This window comes from Anguilla rostrata, chromosome 11 (assembly GCF_018555375.3).
Source record: "Anguilla rostrata isolate EN2019 chromosome 11, ASM1855537v3, whole genome shotgun sequence".
Classification (NCBI taxonomy): Eukaryota; Metazoa; Chordata; class Actinopteri; order Anguilliformes; family Anguillidae; genus Anguilla; species Anguilla rostrata.
The window spans coordinates 31,176,572-31,190,803 of NC_057943.1; the positions used below are offsets into that span (position 1 = coordinate 31,176,572).

The 14,232-nt window shown below is 44.1% G+C and overlaps 1 protein-coding gene across 3 annotated transcripts in view; it reads left to right on the top strand.

Annotated features, from left to right (window-relative positions):
• The first annotated feature begins 1,988 nt into the window (after nucleotides 1-1,988).
• Nucleotides 1,989-14,232, top strand: part of plxnb1a (plexin b1a) — an 83,482-nt gene continuing 71,238 nt past the window's right edge. For 2 of the 3 annotated variants that reach the window (XM_064299359.1, XM_064299358.1), the window contains exon 1: nucleotides 1,989-2,426. The gene's annotated coding sequence lies outside the window, so the exon portion shown is untranslated. The remainder of the gene's footprint in view (nucleotides 2,427-14,232) is intronic. The other variant, XM_064299361.1, reaches the window with a different exon arrangement.

Genomic DNA, 14,232 nt, shown 5'->3' on the forward strand with positions numbered 1-14,232 from the left:
AATCAGATGACTGCATATTATAGACCTTTACTCCTTCTGTGGGAGTATGTATATTGTCTGGTTTTATTTCATGTAGTGTACAAGATCTCCTCAAATGCTCAACAATTTAAATAAAGTTGCAGATCCAGCAGCAAAATTCCACCAGTAGCAAAAAAGCACAGACGAGAACAAATGTTTTCAGTTGGTTTTTAAAAGAAGCAGTCATTTCAGAATACCAGGTCTTGGAGCTGGATCTTGGAATTCCATGATCACATTAAAATGTTTTTTTCAACAATGTCATTGCGATTCTCATGCATGCCTTCAACTTTTCCCAGCATTTAAAGAGCCAAAGTGTTTAGATAAGTATTTAAATTGGGTCTGGTTCCAACATCCTCACCAGGATCAAATGTTTGAGCTTCACCAGTTCATGATCCATAAATTCATTGTCAGGTGCAGGTCCGGGGTTTGTGGTGGTCTGAAGCATGAGCCAGTCTAACTCTTGTTTTGCATAGGCAAATGCACATCTTTGTTACAGTATATTGTTTATAGTCCAGTGTATATGTTTTGATTTTGGTAATATATTTTTATGAAATGGGAATGAGCGCTGTAATATTTTACGGGCATCCATGTGTCATCTAAAGGTGTGTGGAAAAGGGGGTTTAGAGGGGCTTTGACTTAACAGAGAGACAGTGTACCAGAATAATCCAACGACAATGTTTTGAGTAAAAATGAATGAATAATGAGTCGGCGCTTATGGATGAGCCACCTGCAGCCTGAGCGTTGGGCGGGATCACCCTCTGGCCCAAAAAAAGGTGTCTGTTTTAAAGAGGAGTTGATATTCAGCACGAGGTGTCAGCAGTTGGCCCTGTATGAATGGGTCAGTGTGTTAAGGGGGCTGAATGTAACAGTCTCTTGACGGACAGGCGATCCAATTCAGTCTCCCCCCCCCCCCCCCCCCCCCCCCGCCCCACACAACTCCGCTGCTGAGCCCTGAATGCAGAGCTGAGCTGGGGGGTGGGGTGGGGGAAACCAGATTAGGCCACAGAGGGAAAGGATTAACGCCTCTCTCCCCTCACATCCCCAAACGGTCTTTGTCTGCCCCCCACTGCCAACAGTTGCACACTAAATGTATGTAACCTGTGGCCTTTCACCTTCCCTTAGACTGCTTTGCTGAAAAAGCCGGCTTGTTCCATTTAATTTGCGAAAAAGGAACTCATACAAGCCTGAGTAAATGAAAAGGAGCAATCGGAGGAATCAAATGAAGGATGCGCATGGTCCGTTTATTGTGTTTAATAGTTCCCAGTTAGCTTGAATGACGCTGTTCTGAATGCGAATGGCAGCACAGAAATATTTCCATTCTAAATTTGGGTGGCATTTCAGGGTAGACCGAACGACACTTGCAGTGCCCATGTCAGATGTTCACCGCTAAAAATTTACCCATTTGACTGAATGCTGCTGGAGTCCCAATGTTCTTATGCAGTGCCAGAGCCCCAACAGTCATTCAGTTTTTCATGTGCAAATCTGCAGTTCTACTGTGTGTAGGGTTACTCAAATATTTGAAGTGCCTGGCACATTTTATTTTCTTTTTCCCTATAGGCCTACCATAAAAATGCATTTTACTTAAATGTGCAAATAAAAGGGTATGTTGTGTGCAAAAAAAAATTTCATTTTTTTATTCAGTCCACTTAAATCCTATTTCAAAACGAGCAAGTTTTTTTTTCAGCCTCCATCATAAACAATACGGTTTTGACTAATAATATTAGGCCTTACCAGTAGTTGCTATTATTACTGTGTTATGCTTAGCAAATGTAATAAATGCCAATTATAACAAACGGCGGACATTTGTCAGATACTTGACAGGAACAAATAATATCCTGTCCTATCCTCTTCTCTTACGACTACATCGGTTGCCGCTTAAAGAAAATGCGTATGTGGGAAAGCGTTTGATGTGCGGGGTCCGTCTGTCCCCCGCACCGTTTGTAGTCGGTGACGTGTTGCGGGACATTTTTTTTCCAAGGGAGGCAGGCTTAGCCTGCTGAAATATTCTCTACGCTAAAATCTATTCATTCCGCCATCTGCGGCGCACCGGTTACTTGTGATATCGTAGGACCTCTCCGCGTGTCTTGAAAGGGTTGAAATAAAGTGTGCCGTTTACCGCTTTGGAAAGAAGAAACGGGAAACATATTTTTTTATCACACAAACCTTATGAATATGAAACTTTGTTAGAGGTTTGGATTTATAGCCCTGGATTGATCGGGAGATTAGATTAACATTTTTTGTCGAATTTCAAAACTGTTTGCTGCTGCTGTCAACTTGGATGAGGTGCCAATAACCGCAAATTCTGGGATGCAGAGGGACTGCAGTTTTTGTGGGTCACAAGTACAACAGATGAAATAAAAACAGATACGAAGCTACAAGAGACGTTGGAAAACTGTTTCTCGTTCAAGGTAAAACGAAGTTTGGACACTTCTATTGTGTTCGTGCTGTCAGATTTGGTTTATTTGTGAAAATCGTGGACTACACGTTTCTGAAGGACGTTATTTCAGCTTTTAGGGCTTCTACGCTAAGAATTGTTGACGTAGGCTACTGACGCTCGCCGCTTCTTATTTTCAAGCTTTGGAGTTAACATGCAGCTTGATGTAAAATTATTTTGACATGGCAACATGCAGATTAGCTCCAAGTGCGCATTCTAGCATTGAAAAACTTCAAACAGTTGAAATTGTACCGCTGGGTTGGATGTTAAAACTATATGGAAGACGCTTGTTTGATATTGGAATGAGAGCTGTCTGGTTAGCCTGTGTTTTCGTAGCTCCTGAATTCTCCAGTGGCTACTGTTTTGTTTTATTTGACAATATTTGGCGCATTGTTATATCTAAATAAGTTTAGGCATAACGGTACACTTAGCCAAATTCTGCGCGAACAAGTAGCCTAGCTTTTTCGACATCACGGACGAATGATAGCCAAAGCTTATTGTATCCCGTTCCCTTACATAGGCTACCTGGAAAGGCATATTCATTTTGGAGCCACATTTCGGATTGATAGCCCGCCTTTACGTTTAAGTAACAAACAATTGCGCCGTTTTGTTTTTTTTCACGTGAAGTGCAAAACAGGATGGCTGATCTTATTGCAGTTTTTTGCTCAAAGCGGGGTTCTCCAATGTGTCTGTGTTCGTCCGCTAGGGGATCCCTGCTATGCAGTATGCTTTCTTCGCCCTGAACATTTGGCACAGTTGGCACCGTGGATCTGTGATTTTCACCCGTCAAGTGTAGACTAGGACACCCCTAAGAAGTTTCACCTCTGTTGTGAAACTGACAGCCTACATAATGTAGTGTCTAACTGCGGTCTTGGATATGTTTAGGAATATAAAACCATGTCAAAGAAATGTTAGGGAAGTCAACTATTAACGGTTTATTCACCCACTCAAAATACAAATATGAAGGTGTACCTGTTTTGATAGATAATCTGTTTTCATTGACTGCTCACTGCGTGCATGACTGTGTATTGTCCTAAATAAAACCAATGCCTAATGTAAACTTTCGAGTTCACTGACAGCACACACACACATACTTTGTAGTCATTGATCAGAGTACTTTGGAATTCCAGATCATCACCAGGTTCAAACGGCACATTATGAAGTAGCAGTAGTTGATATATTATTGAACAGTAGCAGATCTGTGACATTTGGTATGTGGGACCAATTCTAGACAAGAGAGCATCTCATTAACTTCTAATCTTTGACGTCCATGCATTTTTATGGGGAGGGGGGCAGAGCCTTACTTTTGACATTGCATGCATGTTCCTCAGGGCTCTTTCAGCCTGCTAGAGATGCTGGAATATGCTGTTAAACGACTTGGCTTGCTGCTCGCGGTGCTTGTGTTGGATTGTGACCTGTGTTTTCAGCTGTGTGCTTTTTAAGGGTTCCACCTCAACTTCCCGAGAAGCTGACTTCATAGTTGTTTCTTGTTTGTTTCTGGTCTTTGTGGCCCCTAACAGTGTTTATCTCCTTCCCTTTATCTGGTACAGGCAACCCCACACAAACAAGCACAGAACCTCTCAAAACAGCTGAATGTTCTGTTTTCTGAAATAGCAGGACATGAGGGCGGAAGAATACCGAACTAAAATGGCCTCTCCTTGTAGGACAGTGAATGTGGATTTGGTGAGGGGAGGGGTGTTTCAATAGGTTAATGATTCAGGTAGTCCTGTGCTCTTCCGTAAGCAAACGGTTACTGCTTCTGGCATCACTGGAGATGCGGAGGGGTGTTTAGCCCGGGTAATTCCCAGGTCCTGCAAATGATTAAACCATCATTCCCTTTACTCAGTTTCAGGAATCTGATTGCTTCGAATGGTCAGTTTTTTCAGGTACTAACTGGTCTAAACGTTAATACATTTTTCACTCTTTAATTGACTTCAAAACGAATTCCATTTATGCTACTCAGTTCTTTAGTAAGATTGACATGTGTGTTTTACAGTGTAGCCTTGTCTCTGGGTCTGTTTTATACTGTATAGTAAAATTCCTGAAAATTGGGGATCTGCTCCTTGCCAAATTGTTGGTAATCACAGAGGAGCTATGACTGGAGCTCTGTGCACTTCTAAAGCCATAAGACAGGCAGAACAATTGTTCCAAGGGGAGAGAATATGAACAGATGTGTTAGATGGATGAGTTTATTGGGTAATTAAGCATTATTGTTATTGCCTACACCCATTTCCCCTCCCCCCCAAGTCCCCCAAGTTGGCACACTTCTATGCAGTTTGAATTCCTTAATAAAATTCTTAATTTGTAATAATAGTAAGTCATTCAGGAATATCAAAGTGCACTTGCTGTAACTTTATTTAAATTTATATAAATAGTTTTTAATTTTTTGTATGCTGGACATCTCACCTGGTGTTCCACCTAGGAAAAATAAAGCTATTCTATTGTAAATTATTCTTTCCCACCTGCACTTTATACCGTTATTTTATTCATGCTGGATTAAAATGAATGATTTTTTGATAGACGTCAGAGTGCAGTCTTTTCTGCAGAGTGCAAACTGCAGCTCTTTTCTAATTATTGAGATCATTGGCTACTCGCACCTGCAGAAATCTATTGACTGAGCTCTACAATTTTACCTTCCACTGTCTTCCGCTGATCAAGTAAAATCAAGTAAGATCAGGCTTCTCTAATTCTTCTCCAGCCCCGCTAAGCCATCAGGATATGGAACATGCAGATTTTCTTCTCTTTTCAGTTTGAGTTTTGGCCGTGGTAATTAATCCACATAACCGATGGTTATGGAAGTGGAAGCAGGTGTTTGGAGCGCAGAGAGAAACGTGAGCCTTTCCGAGTGATGCTTTTGTTTTTCTTGTTCCTTGGCTTTACGATTACAAAGAATTGCCAATGGGTCAGCAGCAAGTCAGTGAAATGAACAAACGATGTCGATTTAAGGATTAAAAAAAAAAAAAAAAAAAAAGAAAAGATCTCTCTTAAAACGCATCCATCCCTACTTGATGCATTTTGGGGGAGGTGGCAGTTAGCGCCTAGAGCAGTCGCAGGGACAGTTTTCACACCATGGAATTTGGCATCTGTGCCACAGTTGGCGGATCCTTGATCCGTTGGCATGTTGAAGCAGTTCTCACTGGTGGGCGGGGTCTTTTAGGGTGACCGGGTTTTACCACAAAATCAGAATCACTTAATTCACAAAGTACAACAAATGTACTGCAATTTTACTTGGTGACATTAGTGGACAAACAAATCAATTTGGATCTAGTGGCATAGACTTGCATTAAATAAAAAAGACAGTGCAGTACATGTAATAGACAGTAGACTAACACATCACTATACATGTAAACCTCCAATCTATCCTATCTTCAAATAATGCAATAGTGCAGGTACCAGGCAAAACATCTTGAGGCACAGGTGTACAGTTATTTGTTGGAATAAATTCTAGTGTTGTACCGTTGTGTATACTGCCATGCTCAGCACAGCCATAATCATAAATAATAAATATAATATGATTATGGATGATAGCAGTAGTGGGCCAATAGCCTAGTCCTTACAGAAGGGTGAAAAAATATGCATGGCAGGTGGGGGAGTGTTGTGGGGCAGCATAGTGTGGGCAGTTGGGGCAGACTTAGAAGGCCCGGTTAAGTAGGGTGATGACCCTTGGGAAGAAGCTGTTGAGGTGGCGGGGATGTTCTGGTTTTAATGGACCAGTACCGTCTCCCAGAGGCAAACTTTTTAAAAAGGTGTTTGCCAAAGTTCTTCCTGTCCTCTTCCTCGATCTGGTGCCATTCAGCTCTTTAACGAGAGGCAGCTGACAGCCAATCACCTGCTCAGCAGCACAGACGACCCGTTGGAGCTCAGCCATGGAGTGGGTGGAGGCGAAGGGGAACCAGACTGTGATGGATGGTGCGAGGATTGAGCTGTAGAACTGGACCCGTGCGGGCTGAGAGACGTTGAGCTTCCCCGGTCACCCGCCGTTGATCCGCCCAGATGTTTCGGCTCGGAGGCAGAGGGCCTCTGCTGCGCGGGTGGGAACGGGTCTGGATATCCGCGGAAAAGCCGTGTGCTGTGACCCCAGGTTCCGCCCCCCCGTCCCCGTCCCCCCGGACCAGAAGCCATTTGTAATATTTGTGTGTGCAGCTGTCTTATCTGACATTAATGGGGGTGGAACTTATGCAAGCGCTTTATTTTTTTCTGGAAAGGGAGCAAGAATGTTTTTTTTTTTTTTTTTTTTTCTTTTCCCCCAAGCTCAAGACTGTCCTTAATTACTTTCCACAGAACTCACTCCCTAATCTCGTTAACTTTGAGATTTTCCCTTAAAAATGCATATGAATGTGCCAGGTGTAGCCTAATGGACATTGTGTGGTCTGCCTTAAACACCGATCACAGATTGTTTTAGAATGAGTTTGTACACAAGTAAATGCAATGCATTTTTTTTCCCACTCACTTTATTTCTAAACGCCAGCGAAATCTTTGTTTGTCTTTCTGATTAAGGTCTGTGTGTGTTGCGCAGTACAGTAGCTGCTCTCTAGCAGTTGTCAGCTGGTGTTTCAGTGGCTGATTGCGGGGAAGGGGAGGACCGTGTACAAATCCCCCCCCCCCCCATTTCCTTCCAATCTATGATGCTAAATTCCTGAAACAGAACCTGCTGATGCACTAAATTATGTAAAGGCTTTCTGAGGATGATATGGACACAAAAACAACATTCCTCCTTGAGTGTGACAATATATTTGGGTTGTGGTTTCTTAACTCGATGATTTTGTAAAACTGAAGCTGTTCTCCACCATTCAGGTCTCTGCAGCATAGGGGATGTCAGCCAGGGGGAGGGGGGAGGCAGAAAGGGCGGTGGAGGGAGAGGAAGAGTAATAGAACATGGTGCAGCAAGAGCTTCTGATTGGCTGTCTGACAGTCCCAAGAAATGAACACCTACTGTACAAAATCAGAGCTGAATAAAATCATTTGAGACTGGCCATAATAAAAAAGGCTGCAATCTATTGTTAGCTGAGGAAGTGTGAGCGCTCTAATGCTGTGCATATTTATAAAATAAATTTTTTTTAAAATAATCAATTACATTTTTCTTTTTCTTCTCCACAGAGTCATTTTTGTTGCTGTGTGTTTATTTTTTATAAGCCCTGTTGGCCAACTGATGTGTGTGGGTTTAAAATATCAGTCCTAATTATTTTGGAGAAAGCACTGTTGCCTCTGTTCTGTGTGCACCATTGGGACTAACTCAAAGCAGCCTCCTAGAACTGTGCGCTATAGTTTAATTATACACACCACAGGCCCTTGTGCTTCTCATTTGTGAATATGGGTGCATATGGAAATATGGATGGAGCATTTGGGCTTTTAAAAATCACAAGCTTTGGGTCGATCTCTTTAATATATTCTTAAATTTTATATAGTTTTTGGAAGCTTTTCTGTCCCTATCTTCCTGTTTTAGACTGCATCGGGGCTCTTATTTTGAATTACTGTGAAGACTCATTGTTGACTCATTTAATCCTCTGATTCCCCTGCTTTACGGTCGTGTTGTAACAGAACACGAAGTTACTGCAGTGCAGAAGCAAACCTTAGAGAAACAATGTTCCTGTTCTTTCGGAGAAAATTAGGGGGTGAGATTTTGAATCTCGTGATTGACCCATACGTGTGGAAAATGACTGATACTGCCTGACTTCTATTGAGTAAACTCCAATCCCATATTAATCTGTCCTTGAAGGCCTGATGTAGCCATCTATCCACTGGATATGAATCTCACACACTTTGTGCCACAGGCCTGAAGTGGGGGAAAAAATCCTCAAATGAACTTATTTTTATTAACACTCTTGAGTGACTCTGCTTACTTCCCCTGCCCTGTAGAGAGAACTTACTGCACGAGAGCAAGTTGTACTGCAATAATTAACTTATGACAGAACTTACACACATTTTTCAGGTTGATTTCTGGCAGTAGAAGGGGGCACAGCTTTAAATAAGGTACATTCCCCATGAATATCAGGAAGTAGGCTATTTTTTTTATCTATTCTTATTTATTTGGTTGATTGGTTAGTTAGCTGGTTATTTAATTGGTTCGCTAGTTGTCAATGTGTGGAAAAAGTTTGCCAGCTCTTAGCTCATGCAGTAGAGGCAGAGACCTTCACCATATGCAGTACCAGGGTTGATGGTGCTAACTGTAACTTAACCTATGCTGTGGTAACCGATCCTATTCCTGGAGACCTACTGTCCTGCAGAGTCAGGTGTGCCAAATTAGGTTTGCAATGAAAACCTACCGGGATGGTAGATCTCCAGGAACAGTGTTGGTTACCACTGCTCTTGCTTGAATTCAGGGGGTAGGGGGGAGGAAGGGAAAGCGAGCTGGGGGGTAGGGGTGTGGGTGTGAACAAGGAGGGGATTGGCGTGTACTCCCCTCTCTGCAGCACATGTCCCAGCAGAGGCACCCAGAAATCACACCCGTGTTTTTTGGGGGGTGTTTATTCCGTCAGAACCGTTTTTGACTCCATGTCTGTTTAAGGGGGTTTTATTCTGTCTTTGTTTTTAAACCAGGAAATGCGTGCCTGCACCTGAAGTCATTGTGCCAGGAGCATCAATCTAGCATTTTCCCTCGAATACTGTGGTTGTAAAATTAGCTTCTGTTGTTCAGCCCGGTCAGTTCTTTATCAATAAATGCACAAAGCTGATCTGAAGCGGTTTCCCTTCACTGTTGAACTGATGGGAAATATAAGCTGTGGTGAGAACTTCACTTGTTTCTCCCTGTACTTGCTGGTATTTGCTCAATAGCAGGGATGAAGGGTGGCGTGGGCTGGTAGCAAAGGCCACTGGGTATGGTGGCAGTGCAGTTATTCCTCTGGGCTGTCTGAATCTGTCCTGCTCTGCCAGTTGTTGGCCTGGCCGGTTGCCAAGTAGAGGTTCTGGAATCCTACGAGGAGGAATTCTTGGCTTGTGGCATTCCCTTCCCAAAAAAATGTCTCTGAACCAGGGCCGTCACCCAGAATACCCTGGGGGGGTGGGAGGGAGAGAAGCCTTGTTTCTTCCAGGGAAAAAGACTGAATGGAAGATCAAATATTTAAGTGTGTGTAACCAGCGAAGAGCTGCTGAAGGGCATAATGTATTCGCCTCTACTTGTTGACTCTAAATCTGGGCTGGGGGTTGAGGGTTTCTTTTTTGGGGGGGGGGGGGGTTAACACAAAAGATAAGCACACACACGTCCTGAGGTTGTGGCAGGTGGTGGACAAAGAAAGAAGCGAAGATTAGAAATGGAGCATGCACACCAATCTGCACTTGTGTTTTACACTAGTTTGGGTTAGAGCAGCCTGTTTGAGCAGAAATGTGGTTTAGAGTACTTGTGATTGATTTGCAGATGGGAACAAAAGGAACAGTGTCCTGACGATGATCGGCAAGGAATAGAGACAATTTCAAGCATCGCGCAGCTTAGTCAACATTGTACAGTTAAATTTTATTGCAAATGATCCAGAACGCACTTGAGAGCATTAATTGTATGCAGGCTTTACTTGTTGCCTGTAGCCATTTTAACAGTTAACAAGACCGCAAAGCCAAATGCACTGAGCAGTGCACTATATCTGGGCCTTTAGATCAAGTGCTTATCCAAGAAAGCTTTCATTTGTGGCCTGGCAACAGTTCTAAACGATGACATTAACTTGTGGTGCACTTTCATTGATTCCATGCTCGGTTTTAATTCTGGGTAGAACATTATAGGCTAATTAGACCAGCAGTTCTTGAATAGGAGAGAAGACAGGTGAGTTAAATTGTACAGTAATTATAAAACAATGACAGAAAAACCAGCAGCGACTTCAGGGAACGGTGCATGCTTGGAAACGTGCCGGAGAAAACACTCGATCAACTGTCAACCAAATTTGAAATTTCCCGCTCTTTTTGGTGCTTTATTGGACATGAGCACAACCTTCCCTTGAATGGCTCCATGAATATTTTGGCATTGATACACTGAGTGACTGAAATTACCGTTTGTGTCGAGTCAGTCTTTGGCCACATGGGGTTCCAGTCTCAAATCTAGACTTCTTGGTGCGTTTCCAAAGCTACCTGGTGCACATCTGGGTCCCACGCAGAACGTCACGCTCCGTGGAGGGCTCCTCTGGAACACCTCATGTTTCCACACCCCTGCGAGCAAAGGTTTCTATAGAAATGAGACCTTGAACTCCATGCACCTAGCGATCAGAACTTTTACATAATATCTTGTGTAATACCCAATGTGAAATGCTGTTTTGTAAAATAATCTGCAGTTGCATTGTTTGTAGGCTATGTATTACACAACATTTTGTATGTACCAAATGTTTGTGTAAAACAACATGGGCAAGGTGAGAAAAAAAAAATCCCTACTTAATATATTATGTCTCTTATTAAAATATTCCACATACTGTATCATTGTGAATGCCAGAAGAAACTCTGGTTGAGAGGGTTCAGGACTCCCTAACATAAACCAGGAGAAATGTGCAGCCAGCAAGGGCTTGCACTGCCTGCCTTTCTGATTGACAGGCACTGGCTGCAAGCTACATTGGGGGTAATGGCCAGTATCTTAGGTCTGGATACTGTGTAGAGCTTTCACAGTAGAACACACAGGACAGGAATTGACTAAGGTTGTTACTTAATCATTGCAGGCAGCAGTTCAGCTCAGCCATTAGCCACTGGCCACTAATTACAGCCCTGCATCCCCACTGCCTCATACCTCACTCCTCCCGCCTTGTTGTCAGTCTCCAGTTTCACAGTTGCAACCCACACAGTCAAAACGAAACATCTGCCCGCCCAGCCGCGGCTGTGGCGGGATGTAGTGGGGCCGTGCCCGGTTCATTCCCGTGCTGACTCACAGTGGTAGTGGTACAGGCCTGGGCAGCATTAGAAGCGATCGCCCAGAATTTCGGCTTTCGAGAAAACAGCGTCACGTGTCAGAAAGGCCTTGATTTGTTTTGTTTCACTTTGGGAAGGGGGAGGAGGGGGGGGCTCGTCCTTCACACTCCTGCAGCCGCTCTGCTGTGTTTCGCCGCTGACATACTGTCTGTGCGTGTGTGTGTGCTACGGCCTGGGCCCAGCGGCTTGGTAAATACGGAGTTTCATTACAGCTGGGCCCGAGTGTTTTGCTTAGCAGGAATAAGCTTTCCCACCTCCACACCCCGCCAACTTTAATCTGGGGGAAATGAACAGTGGCTGTGTTGCTGTCCGGTGGGGGGCCTGGGCAGTCGGGGGAGGGGGCAGGTTGACCTCTTGTTCCAAACCCCCACACACACACCCTCCTCGCACAACACATAAAGATTCCTCCCCTGCTGCCCACCCTGACTTCTGGGAAACAGGTGAGGGTTTTTTTGGGAGGGGGAGGGGGTGTGTTCCTTCCCCTAAACACACGCTGCTGTTTTAGCATGTCAATGCTCGGGACCCACCAGGGGTGCGCCAAATGCTGCCGGCTGTCGGACTAAAAATATGCCTGTAAAAAGGGGCGTGTGGCCGTGTGACGAGGGGTTTCCCTGTTGCTCCGGAATTAACTGTTTTTGGGTGGGTGCTGCCTCGTAAAGTTGACCCGTCTGTCTCTGTTCTGTGCAACACTGAACTTGAGCTCAACACAGTAAGTGCTTTCCATGTGTTTTTTAAGTCAAGGCCCATTTGTGTGTCTGTTTAAACTGATTAGCGTTCAATGGTAAGAGGGAGGTGGACCTCTGTGCCCCGGATTGCATTAGAGAGAGAGACTGCCCGTCTCCTGTGTGAGCGATGGCGGGGAGCTGCAAACGTGGGCGTTAAAAACCCCATTGGAGGGCCTCTAGTGGCGCAGTCCGTAGAGCGCTATCCACGTGCTCAATGTGAGCCGCGACGTCGGCGGTTCGAGTCCGACCGCCGACCTGTCGTACGTCTCTCCCTCTCCCTCCTCCTAATTCATCTTGTCTCTCTACACTGTCATATCCAAATAAAGCTGAAAAAGCCCAAAAAAATAAATAAAAAATGCCATTGGAGCCACGGCCATCAGTGCGACAGGTCCTGGGGAGCAACAGCTTTAAAAACTCACACATCCTGTTTGCGCGTTACCCCAGATCCTCTGCTTCAGAACGACATTACCAGCGTGGCATCGCGGGGGGAGATTTGTCTTGCCCTCGCGCTGCCCTTTACGCTCGTCAACAAATTGAGACGCGGGCGGCGCAATCGGGATTTAGCGGTTCGCCGGGCCCTCGTCTCCTGTATCAGGTGTTTTGGCTGTGAGCGCTCAGTGGGAGACAGGAAGTGAGCCGGGACTAGGCCCGGCAGACAGCTGTCACGGTTACTCATTTCATGGCCCACAGCGCACACGGCACTTCTCCTCTGCCTAATGTCTGACGTTAATTAGTTTTCTCTATTATGGCCACTGATGCATGTAACATGGCTTCCGGAAAGCTTTCTTTTTTTTTTTTTGTCTACTAAACTCAGAATGACTCGGATGGGAGAGGATAAACAAATAATGCTGCTCTTTCAGTCTCAGTCATGGACTAATCTGTTTTAGAGGCAGATGTTTACAGTCCAAGCTGATTTGGGTTTACTGAGAGCTTATTTGTTTGCTTTAGACCACAGATACCGAATGCCTCTCTCAGTAACTTGTGTGTATCTAAAATGTCTGGGCCAATTGTTAGTGTATAGCCTACTGTTAGGATACAGAAAGTTTGTGCTGTAGGAGACAGACAGATTTGTGTATTCCAAAACCTCACGTGCATGTGAGAGTCCGCCATTGTTTTACGAAGACAACCAATAAGACACAGTGGTAGAAATTGCAGCCTATAGGGCAACTCTGTATAACAAACAACCAATCAGAGTTCATGCTGTATTCTGCGCACAAATTTGAATATATGTAAATGCAACTGTATAAACTCCACAAACTCTAACAGTTGAATTGAACATTTTTGTGTGAATCCCTGTTGCTGGCTTTCTGTATAATAAATGCTTCCTGATTTTTAAACACTAACTTCGGATCTGCTTCTACCTGGAACGACGGTCACTATTGTTCTTGGCAACATTTCTGGTTACCAACACTACTAAATCGCCAAGTCGGCCTGATCTAGACCCTTTTCCGAACTGGTGTATTCTCTACCTTATTGGCTGTGGCATTATTCAGACATTGGAATTGGGTGGAACATGATGGGCTGTCCTCTTGCTTTGTCATATGGGATTAAGCTGACAGACAAAAGAATATCGGTGCGGATCCTGTTCACAAGCTTTGTGTTCATTGATTTTTGTCCCTAATTATGGTATCTAGTGGCTCGAAACACAGAACCACTGGGATTGCTATAAAGTCATTAATCAATCGTATTTATTTGTAACCTTTATTTTCCTGTGGTGGACACCCTTATGGAAATTGAGGGGTATTTTGGGGGGCAGGGCAGTCTCGAATTGACTGATGTATTTATGATTTACTTGCAAGCTTTATTGCTTTATTATAGTGGTTACCTTTCAGCTGACGTTGGGAGACCGTAGGGAACTGTCCGAGTTACTCTTTGCTGGTCTCCTTCCTTCCTAAACTCTTCTGAAATAACTACTGACTGACTGCGCCAGGTTCCTTTGCCTGTCGATGGAATGGAGGTTGCATTTTTGTGGTTTTCAGGTGCGTTCTTGGTCAGCTTCTCAGCAGACCTAAGAAATAATCTGCTTGCTGGTGAATAATGATTAATCTGCTGTAAATGTTCTGCTTACACTTTTCTGAAACAGTCTATTTCTCCCTGCATCAGTTACTGCTAAAGGAAAGAAAGCATGAATATTCATCACCCAGCCTAACTGTTTGGGACCATGTTTAGGTTCATTGGGCCGAT